Source organism: Dreissena polymorpha, chromosome 2, assembly GCF_020536995.1.
Source record: "Dreissena polymorpha isolate Duluth1 chromosome 2, UMN_Dpol_1.0, whole genome shotgun sequence".
Classification (NCBI taxonomy): Eukaryota; Metazoa; Mollusca; class Bivalvia; order Myida; family Dreissenidae; genus Dreissena; species Dreissena polymorpha.
In genome coordinates this window covers 63,362,028-63,374,340 of record NC_068356.1, presented here as the reverse complement: position 1 = coordinate 63,374,340, position 12,313 = coordinate 63,362,028, and the positions used below count along the sequence as shown (strand labels likewise).

At 34.8% G+C, this 12,313-nt stretch overlaps 1 protein-coding gene and 1 long non-coding RNA gene across 2 annotated transcripts in view; one reads left to right on the top strand and one right to left on the bottom strand.

Annotated features, from left to right (window-relative positions):
* LOC127867317 (transient receptor potential cation channel subfamily M member-like 2) overlaps positions 1 to 12,313 on the top strand; it is a 418,942-nt gene that overhangs the window by 308,629 nt on the left and 98,000 nt on the right. The gene's annotated exons all lie outside the window — the stretch shown is intronic.
* The window catches only part of LOC127867329 (uncharacterized), a 58,006-nt gene that overhangs the window by 40,470 nt on the left and 5,223 nt on the right, over positions 1 to 12,313 (bottom strand). Inside the window, exon 2 of the long non-coding RNA XR_008043441.1 lies at positions 5,689 to 5,955. This is a non-coding gene — a long non-coding RNA (uncharacterized LOC127867329). The remainder of the gene's footprint in view (positions 1 to 5,688; positions 5,956 to 12,313) is intronic.

The following is a 12,313-nucleotide window of genomic DNA, read 5'->3' as shown; positions in this document are numbered from 1 at the left end:
TGTAATAATATATTATTAGTAGATGAGCAATACAATTTTACAAATGAAACTGATTAATGCTCCCGGATGATGCAGTAGGTCTATGCACATCTATAAGTAAACTGAACGCATACGAACACCTAAATGAAGCAATTACTCAAAAAAAGATCAACAGAAGTATACATTCGCATTAAACTGTATTGATGTATTGATGTTATAAAGCATTCCATTGAAATGGAATTATCCATTATGTAACAGACATCCGGCAGAGAAATAACTAAGGAAATATCAGTATCTCATTGTGGAGTAACTGTTTTATAAGTATGCGCATGACCAATAATTTCGTACACTGTGTATACAATTCATGAATTGGGAAACTTAAGAAACGCTACATTAATTTAGAAATGTATTTTATATATGTAATACACCAGGAATAAGCGTATGCTCTTTCTATCATTACACAACGCATAAAGTATCATATCGTATCATATATTCGTATATCGCATATTCGTATCATAAGTTCTCTGAATTCGTGCAGCAACAAACATGTATACTACTATTAAGATAATACAAAAACTATCTGAACAATACTTGGAGTGAAACGACTTCACTATATGACGATTTCAATGTATACTTACATTATTTTCGGATCAATAATTAAAATAATATAATGCAGAAACAAACAAAAACTCTATAAAACATGCATTATTATTATTCATACAGAAATAAAGGTATGAACATATGTATTAGAGATCTCACGCGGAAGCACATATTTATTCAGCAGAAAATGTCTTCATGAAAATCATTAGATCGGAATGACCTCAAGCAGATGCATCCAAATCGTGCTTAGAATTTAGTAGACTAGCGTGTACTGCTACAACCATGTGCTTTTGGAAACTGAGGTATCTAGAACGTTATGTCAGATGGTTCATTATATAATAGCTGCTCATATCGATTCTAAATGGTAAAATGTAAATAAATGATTTATAACGTAAATTCAAAACAAAAGTGTAGTGTTCAATTTCATGTCAATTCCAATGAATCAACATACACTTGTTACAGAAAAAAACCTCTACCTTTTTAAAATATCCAATACGCATATATGTTCACATTGCATAACAATGGCAGTACGCCAATACATCAGAGGTAAACCACATAGGTTTGCAAAAGTGCAGCCTCGCACTGTTGTTAATACGCCGAATCGATAGTATTTACGTTCTTGCCTTGAACAGCAGCTGGAGTTTCACTTTTTATGTTGAGTAGCATGAACCAACAAGGGAGGCAACTCGTAATATCAGAAATCGGCAGAAAACAAAAAGTGGTACTTTATTATCTCACTTAACATGGGTTTAATTAACGTTTAAAAGTTCTTTCCTGAATGGATCTAGGAGTCCCAAATCATCCAGTTAAGAAAGTCGACGTATTTATCTTGCAGAACATTCAATGACACGCCACATGCAAGCTATTTAGAAAATAAATATCGTAAACCAAAAAGTATGTTATGTTTTGCAGTGTTCCTGGCTGAAAACTTTGAAATATTACTCTTAAATCGTTAATGTTTTAGTATTTAGCAAGATAGTGGTAGAATATTTGTGTAAAACAATTTTTTTTTCATTCAAACCTGTGTTTGCTACAATTTAACGAGTGGTTACGGAAATTACCGATTAGACAGATCTATCGACAGACATATGCCAAACGACAGAATAGCTTTCATATTTCAAGTTTATCAAGCTTGAAATCACCAATGTATCAAATGAGAATCAAAATTATTAATTTATCAACCAGTTAAAGTCAGTACCACCAAATCTCTTTGGGCGCAGCCATCGTGTTTTGCGAACACCGCGACATATTGTTTTCCGGAACCCGACGATCGGTAATTTCCGTAACCACATGACGTAACCAGCTTTATTTCGCCTATATTTTTATAACATTATCAAACATTTTGCTATATTTGTTTAAATACATAAATTAATTTTTGTATTAAACACATATTTGTAATCACATTATCGTTGTAAATTTGGATTTCAAATCTTAAAAAACACACACACTCAATTTACACAAATTTGGCATGACAGAAACTTACATTATTTTTTAACTCCAGTATAGTTGTTACAGTATATATATGCGAAACGATGTTGTTGTCATAAAACGCATACAACAATAGTCTTATGATATACACCGCAACATGAATCACGCATAGAATTGTTTTTGAGAAAACTTTGAACATGCATATGACGACATAATTAAGTCGTATCCTGCCTGTCTAATTTAGCGACTAAAACGCGGCTGTGCATACATGATTAAAACAAAATTGTTTAGACTAAAAATATTGCCAGCCAGAATTAAAACACAAAACGCATTCCAATCGGTGGAAAATTAATGGTAAACTTTCATCGCATACTATGTTTAACGTGTCATTGCTTTTGATGCTTCATAATACAAGTCGCCAAGTACATTGTGGTGTTTTCTTTCCGACTCAGAAGTCTATTAATATTTTATAAACAAATATAATATCACATTGTAAAAATCGTTTCTTATGGACACCATTTATAACAAACTTATTATTTTCAGTAAGTAAAAGATAAAAACATTAATTTTACAGTTACGTGTTCACAGACTTTTAAGAATGGTGAAGGGTGTAAAACAATTCCCTAAATTGGATACATATTTGAACATTTAGTTTAAACGTTTAAACACTTATTTTAGCTCGTTTGAATAGAAAGCTTAAAGAATATTTGAAACGCTATCGAGTACGTTTCCTGGGACTAGAACCAATACGTTTTGTCTATGGGGGAAATCTAAAGAACGCTCCCATAGTGTGGATCGAACCCGTTTCCTCCGGATCGCAAGGCGGACACCATATCCACTATAATACTGCGATCTATTTGAACAGTTGAAGTGCCAAGCTCCATTATAACTCAAATAATATTGTGGAATAATTACTTCAATTAAAAACATTCATTATTTAAAAACGAAACTGCGGTATGAATTGGAAGACTGACACTTTGGCAATCTGTGAACAAGTCGACTTGTCTAGTGTCAATTCGAATGCACCTCATCAATCACATGCACTCGCACTTAAAACTATATTCTGTTGAAAATATGCTTTGAAATACATTGCTTTTCAAGTGTTATTTCCCGGCGGAAGTTTAATACGCAATAGTTTAATGTATAAATTTACGTACAAAAAGTTAAACACTGTGGTAATGCAAATCAAGTAAAATATGAAAAGGTTGTATTTAGCTTCCTTAATTTAATTACTGAATCCTAGTCCTTTAAGTGTTTTGTATATTGTTCGTTTGACTATATCAGCAACTAAATTAATATATATGTATACTATATTAATTATAATTCAACTTTGGCATGAATGACAGAGAAGCGACATCGCAAAGACATGCAATCTTAAAATAAAATCCTCATCGGGATACTAACGTGATCGCCACAGAAGTCAAATGGACGCTTTCTAGAGACAGGTCTGATAATTTGGAATTATCGGGTGAGTATCGGCGTATTCGGCTAAGAACTCTCAGCGTCATATTCGGAAGGTTCGGTCGAATTTATTTTGTCTGGACAGTTCCCAACTTCATCGAGATATGTTTTATTAAATCATATTTGATATCAAAACAACACCAACATAACTGTTAAACTACTCTCCGTAGATATCATTATTTGCACATGTTTAACATACATGTGCAAAGTATCATATGGAAATATGCTTACTTAATTCCCAATTATAACTTTTCGTTTAACGGATATCAATACTTAGTTATGATGTATATTGTTGCGATGCGCATTGATACGTTTCGATATTCAATGCCTTGGGAAACGGACAACTTCAACGAGCGAGGCTAGATATAGCCCTCTAACACCCCCCCCTCCCCATGCGCATTACAATACAAGGCCTCGCTCGTTGTCGTTGTCCGCTTCCCCAATGCCTTAGTATGTTCATGAAAGTAACAATAGTGTGTGATACTGTATGTGTTGAGTGGTGCCATGCGCGACAGAAGCTGTCCATTAAATAGACCTCAGAGGTGATTATTAAATGGGGACATTTTGTTCTATTGAATATACATTTAAAAAATCTATAACAGTACATTTATCTTCAACATCAACAGAACACAACCTAAAATAACTTGTATTGCAAACTTCAACACTGTAAATCTTCAAAACATAAAAATACGATATAAATAAGGAAATGCCATGTGTAAGGCAGAAAAAGAGTGTAAATGTTTTTGTGTTTTTTAAATTTTGGTACAAAAGCTAACTCCCGCGAAACGGAACTCATCAAAATAGCAACGAGGCCAGTCTGCTGCTACGATTCTAATGCCTAACGAGTATCGTTACCTACAAAGTCATCAAACAATGCAATTACTGTCCTTAAAAGCCTTATCGTAGTTGTATCCCGTTCATAACTTGTTTGCAAGCACTCACGTGAACTCAAAATGCAATGGTCCCGGGAAGTGAACTGTTAACATTTAGTTACTGAAAATAAGATATTATTATATAAATGATATCCAATTAAGTTCAAAAAGCATAGGAGATAAAAAACAAAACTATTTGACATAATATTCAACATCGAAGATATCACCACTAACATTTAAAATATTTCTTTTAAATGTATTGCAAATATTGAAACGTCCAAACACTTAACCGGATTGATTAACATGTACATAACAGTGCTGTTCTGATCAAGATGTTAGACCAACACAACAAGAAGATTATTCCATATAAGTTTATATAAACCAGTTAATTTCGAAACAACAATTTCCTAATAAATATGTTAATAAACAGAAATGTAAAACTGTGTGTCAATCATGGACACCATAATTGTTTTCTGCGCAACTAATGAAGTGATGCGCAAATGCCAATACAGTGTGTTTTATCATCATTATTCTATGTATATCGATAAGCTATTTATTTCATGTCAATTAGCATAACAGCACAACGTTTCCCGAGACTTAGAATAAGCAAAGCGCAAATCACACAGGGAATGTTAGAAGTGACCCCTGTGAGTAAATTGGTTAACCGCGTTTGCATTTCAACAATTCCTTTACCTTCCACTTAATCATTTTGTATCATCCGTGGTCGAAAGACGTGTATATTTTAAAGAGTTCCTTTTGTCGTCGTGAATTTAAGTCAATTAGCAATCTAATTTTAAGTCAATGATTCAAGCTGATAACTTTTAATACTATAATCTTACAGTTTCGGGATTGAAATTCTTAAGCGATGCCACTATGGAAATGATTCTAGTTTTGCATTAAACAATGTCATTTAACGTCCTGTCGGTAATTCAAAACTGAAACGCGATTGAGAAAACATGAAGTCATTACTAAAAATGCCATTTAAAGTCCTGATATCAATTCAAAACTGAAAGGCTATTGAGAAAGATATGAATACTACTACAAGTACTACTAGTGGTGGTTCTGCTGGTGGAAGTTGTGGAAGAAGTGGTAGTTGTAGACGTAGCAACAGCAGCAGTAGTATTAGGAATAATATTGTTCATTTGCTAACAGTTATTAATACCTGTATTATTTATACTTAATAACGTGAGCATCAAAATCAAGCTTTTGGCGTCTGCCATATTAATCTGTCGGATAATTTAACCACAACACTCAAGGTTAATTTTATAGTTATATGTATTTTAGGCTGGGGAGTTTGATCGTGGGCGTGTGTTTATTTCTGGAAAGATAAATTAACCGTGCAACTCACAGGTAAGGCGAGGAGCGACATCTACTTGTACTTCTGAAGCGACAGCTGCTTATATTTCGATTACTCTTTTATCGTTAGCTGTCAACCGGATGACAATCGTGATACATCGACTATTTCCGGAATCCTCCGGAAGACTGATTTAAGCAAAACATCGTTTGCTGATCCAGAGTGTACATATGGGGAAAGTCTTCAGTTTTTCTTGAAAATCCCCAGGCCGACTACCACTGGTCTGCAAAACACCCTCAAAACAAGGCCTTCAGTCATAACCTGAAAATAAATTCAGACAATATTTAGTGCAGCTCATCAACAGCTTGAAAATAAAGCACAAAACAATGCAGAAAATGCTCTTCTTTAAATTGATATCTGGGCTAAAACAGACTTTTTCGAGGGACTCGGAACTTGCCCGTAAAACCCCCATTTTTAGATAAAACCGGCAATCACATTTATCTTTCCGGGTAAGAATACGCGCACAGTCGACAACATGCTTTGCACTATCATAGAAAATGCTTTCAAACTGAGCCAAACAAAATGGATCATTACCGTTGATCTTTTTTGCACTGCTAACTTATTTAAACCCACCGTTGAAATCTGTCAAATGCCGGCTGCTTCAAGCAGGAAGTACATGTGTTTACGTCTCACTGAGCATGTGCAGAATGTTGACTAAAATGCAGGTCACTTAGTTTCGAATTACTGAAAACAAGTCGAATTACTAGAATATTTACCATTTATAGTTACATTCCAGCTCCTTGAGTAAACAAACATTTTTAGGCCATACACCTAAAAGTTAGGAAAATGACCGGGGCCAGAGCGCAAATAGAGCAAAAATCTGTAGACTGCCTCCATATGCATTTCAGACAGACTTGAGGTAACACACCACGGAAGGAAGCAGAATATTCGAATTGGCCATTGTCAAACAGTTAAATATTGGAAAAGGGTAGGTTTCAATGTCAATTTTAGGGTAACGGGTCTTATTGTACCCCCAAATTGCATTAAATCATTAGAATATGACCATTTTCATATGCGAAACTGTTGGGTCATGACCTCTTCCCATACTTTTGTTATTTGTACCTGAGGAAGGACAACTGCGGTAGGCATATTGGATTTTGGGTTACTTTTAAGCTGGAATCTCTAGTAGGGTCACGCTGTGAATTATCGCGCGAAAACCACTAGGAAACATGGTTCTTATTCATGGTTTGATGGGTTGTGCTATGTTTTGCGTGTACAAATACCATTCCAAAAGCAGGCTATCATTACGTTTCATTCGTCCCCAGCCACTTTCGTACATGATAAAAAGTTGATTTTGAAGCCCCTGTTTGCGGCTTTGCCATTCTGTCATTTTTTGTCATTAGTATCACCTTTACAGATTCCATATGATAATTTTGTATATCTTAAATGTAAGTTTTATACTACTTGTGTGCAGTGAATGTGTTTTTATGATTGCAGGTTCGTTGTTTTCGGAATTCAGCTTGGTGGAGATCAAGAAGGCGTCCGCGGCTTCGAGAGAGTGCGTTTCTTCCGTGGTGTGCTACCTGCGTGTTCTTTTATTCATTTTTTAGTCGATAACGACATATTTTTCTAACTATCGTGTGCGTTAATCGGGAACGTGTGCATACAAAAGACATGTTTGTTAACCTTCATTACTTTTTGTTAACACTGATGTCATTGTATTAACACAGTGACGTAGTGTTGTTCTTTTACTTTGCACGATCTTGTTTTTTGTTTACAATTTTTTTTTAAATAATTCAGCTGAAAACATTTTTATCACATTGTAGAAAATAGTAGTAACAGTTTAGTACATTTTATATTTGATAAACAATTGTAAAAGTTTTCCAAATTAATCATCTATTGTCAGCGCAATTCAGCACATTCATTAAATATCAATTACAAAAGAAATAGCACAGATAAGTGAGGAACTCCTCGCATTAAAGAGACCAAACATTCAGCCAAAGCAATATGTACTGACCAAAGTAACTACAAAGCGAAGGGACAACCGTAATATGCGCCAAGCCTTACATTACACTGCATATTTAAAGCTTTAATATACATTATATATATAAAAATATAAAGACTATGCTCAACAAACCGTCTTAAAACATTATTTAAGGTGTCAGCTTATAAGTGTTCAACTTATTATATAAATTACAAAACATGTCAATGTCATCATTTCAACTTCCTGTGCTAGGTCAAAAGCTAAGTAAACTTTAAGATTAAACATATATTAATATGTTAGCGAATAAATACTTATAGTGCATCAAGAAACGATTGTTTTTATCTTAACTGTATGCATAGGTTATAACAAAAACTTAATAAATATAAATATATAAACTAAAATTGTAGAAATCATGTTTGAGCAAACGTGACCCATTAGTAAGGTTACACTCTATTTGAGCGTACAGACACACACGAAATACTGCCTGACAGTTCCTAATTCTATTTAATTCATAATTCTATTTTACTAACCGAAATAATGGACATTGGGCGTGTAAACATGGGGACGAAGAACAATAAAGTATTGTATCATGTGATCCTTGTATGTATGTATAGCATATAATAGGGGCATGTTAACAGCTCGGCAAAGAAAAAAAATTGTAGATTGAAAAATAGTGAATGCGAATTTCTCTAAACCGCGCAAACAGTACAAAACACCTGTTTGCAAATTTAAATTTAAACATAAACTATTACCATTTCAATAGAGGGGACCGATGTTATTGGTTGTAATGTGGTTTTAAGCTACACCACCGGTCATGCCGCGTGTTTTTGCCGCGATCCTTTACATATTGTAAATCATTAATTTTGCAGAACTTAATTTGAATGAATACAAGGCTCTCAAAACCTTAGTTGCAACACTCAAGATGTATGAATAGCTTTTAAAAAATGCGTAATAAACATTTTAGTCATCATACATATCGATGGTCACAATTTAAAATGCCGAACCTACAAAAACGCAAGTCTTCAGGAGACGAAGTTTTGTTAAACATTTCTTACACAAAATCAAATAAATATTATTTCTAACATTTTTAAAAGTGTCTCATGATAGAGCATGTTCATATGAAATTATTTTGACGTTAAGTTAATAAATCTGCTGTAAAATGTATCTCCGCCATTTAGACTTTCATTAATGTGATGCTTCGGCAAATTGGACAGCTAATTGTAATGGATTTTGTTTCAATATAATGAATTATTCCACATTATTTCCATTATTTATAGCAAAGCGATGCATGTTTTTTGGGAACATTTTCATAAGTTGTGGCTTCAACTTAATAACTTGTGGAAACAACTAAGTACGTTGTCCCCACAACTTATTAAATTGAGGCCTCAGCTTAGTAACGTGTGCCTACAACTTCATAACTTGTTCCCAAAACATATTAAGTTGTGGCCTCAACTTTGTTATTTGTTCATTTAAATTATTACTTCAACTTAATAACTTGCCGGAACAACTTATTAAGTTGATGCCTCAGCTTAGAAACTCGTGGCGACAACTTCATAACTTGCCTCAACTAAATAACTTGTGGGACCAACTAACTAAGTTAAGGTCTCTACTTTAAGTTTAACCAATCATATTGGCCGTTTCATCTTTACCGTTTTGTACCCCTTATACTACTAGGTGCTCGAGTTCGAGCGCCGGTCTGAGCACTATCTCTGTCAGCTATAGATCCGCAGTTCGAGCCCTGTCTGAGCACTTGCCATGTAAGCCATGGATTCCAGATTTGAGCCCCTATCTGAGAAATCGCCAAGTTAGCGACTGGGTTCAGGTTTCGAACCCTGGTGTAAAAACTAGCCACATAAGCGACGGATTTCCGGTTTCGAATCCTGGCCTGAAAGCTCTTTTTTTAAACGATGTTTTTGGGGTTTTAGCCCCAGTCTAAGGACTTGCCCTGTAAGCGACTGGGAACCCAGTCTGAGCATTCGCACCCTACATAACGGGTCCCGATTTGGAGCCCCTGCCTGATCCCAGTTTAAGTACTTACCATTTAAGCGAACGGACCCTGATCTAAGTCCTAGTCCTAGCGCCGGACCCAAAAAATGCGGGATTTATAGTTTACATGGCTTGTGCTCAGACCGGCGCTCGAACCCGAACACCCATAGCTTGCGAGGCGAGCTCTAATTCCGGGACTCGAAACCAGGAAATGTTGCTTACGGAGCTAGTGCTTATTTCGGCAACCGGTCGCTTACAAGGCGGGTGCACAGTATGGTATGTTAGCGACGGCTGTTTGGTTCGAATCCCTGTGTGAACCCGTAGCTTTCGGTGCGAACGCTCAGACTGAGGGTCGCAATTGGGACCCTTCCCTTACTGGGCAAGTGGTAAGTAGTATGGGTTCCATAGCTTTCAGGGCTTGAACTCAGACTGTGGCTCGATACCGGGACCTGTCATGATACCACTGAATACACATTAAGGCTATAAATCATTGTATTTTATCATCAGACAATGATTATTTACAGAGAATGATATTGCATGAAACTCAGGTTAACCGCAGAATACAAGAATGAGCTAGTATACATGAGTAACGAGTTTGAGTAATTTAAATCCCCGCCCGTCCTTAACAAATCACATCCCCTTTTTCGTTATTTATTTTTATCGGCAACATGAAAACTTCTCTAATCAATTACTCGGGTTGTATGGAAAGTACTCGGGGTGTATGGAAAATACACCACGGACACGTGACCGCTCTAAGCCAATCGGATCAGGTCATTTTTGTAGGAGGTGAGATAGTCTGTTTTCTTTATTGATGTATTAGTTTATTAATATATTCATTTTTATTTTATGTTATTGTTTTCGTATAGCATTTCTCTACAAAGCTTTTTTACATTCCGTCCCTGTGGGAAACAACGATCACGCCCTGGATGTTACACGATAATGCATACATATTTAGCAAAACAACTAAGCATTTCTTATGTAACATCATAGCCAGAGATTGACTATTTAGCGTGCACCATCTTATTTTCGTCTTGAACAACACATCTTAATGCTTTAACATACGAAAGATGACTTTAATTATAAGATAATGTTATGTTTTCACTGAAAATCAATAGATATATATTTATTCTTTTTCATTTTTTTTCTTTTTAATTTTGTTCTTTTTCATAACATTTTTTTTCTTTTTCATAACATGCGCATTCAGCTGCATATGACCCTTACACATGGTCATGCGTCTGCGTTATATCGTATTATATTGATATTAAACAATATTTTTAATTTTTGTATATTTTGGCAGTATTTCTATAAAAATGAATGTTATTTATCCCATACCGAACTAGAGTGCAAAGAAAATACACGTTGACTAAATAATACGAAATAATCATTTAAAGGGAGGGAACCGACCATTTTCTATTTAATTTGGATTCAGATTAATCCACCGGTTGTACCGCTTTCTTCGTCGAACTGTCACTATTGCAAATTTATAACAAAGGTTTTAAAGGTTACGTGCGCACAGCCCATGAATATTCACAAATAACTTACAATACCTAAGATAGTGTCCATGTGCTTCTGTTTCATCAAGCTCAGTTTTAAGTACAAACAAGTAAAGAATAAAACAAAATTATCACAAGTATATCTAGGTGTAGTACAGCGTGTACTTTAGTATATGGAAAAGAACATATCCATGAATGGATATTGAATGTCATTGTATTTTCAAAAAATAACGTTTGTGTTGACGTTTTTGTGCAATCTACTGGACAATTCAGAACAATAAATTTAAAACTGCTCTGTTTTGATGTGTTTTATTAGGATTAACTGCAATATGAGAACTTTCTCTTTTCATAAGAAGACATGCTGAAAAGGGTAAAATGTTGCAAAATAAAGTCTTAAGTTGGCGCGTTATAAAAATCAAGAGTTTGGATCCTGAATCGTGTTTTTCATGCATATCCATGTTACATATTATGCGTAAACGTATTCGAATGATTACATAGTTGTTATTCGGATTGAAGTAAATATTTATTTATATGTGGTACAGATAACATGACCTGACACGACGGAATTATCTATTGTCATTCTAACTAAGATGACTTTAAAATGTTTGTCAACTTGTTAATACTCATATGAATATTTGTTTGACCAAGAAGTATATAACAGGACAAAAGAGTGTTGAGTTCCGAGGTTGAAACATACATTTTGGTTTTAACATATTTATTCAAGAATGTGTTTTACAACATAATTTTCACGCATCTTAAGTTTATTGGATTGGAACGATAGCTAGGCTAGTAGGATTTCTTTCCCCTATGCTTTATATCATTCATACATATTTAGTGTAATTAAGGTTTTGCGAGCCTTGCATTTAATAAAGATAAAGTTCTGCACAATTATTGACTAACAATATGCAAAAGACCGCGGCATAACCGGTGGTGTAGCTTTTAACAAGATAACAGCCTATATAATCGGTCCCTTCTATTTAAATGAGAACAGTTCATGTTTAAATTTTAATTTGCGTACAGGTGTTTTGTACTGTTTGCGCTGTTAGGTAAAATTCCTCAGTGCTCATATTTTAAAATATTAAAATTTTTAATAACGTTACATCATATAGCGGATATCTTTTCTCCTGACCGACGGGAGAAAACAACTATTTGCAAGTGTGGTTGTATGTGGCTATTTATAGACGTAAATGTAACCGGTTAAACGGCATACTCATGG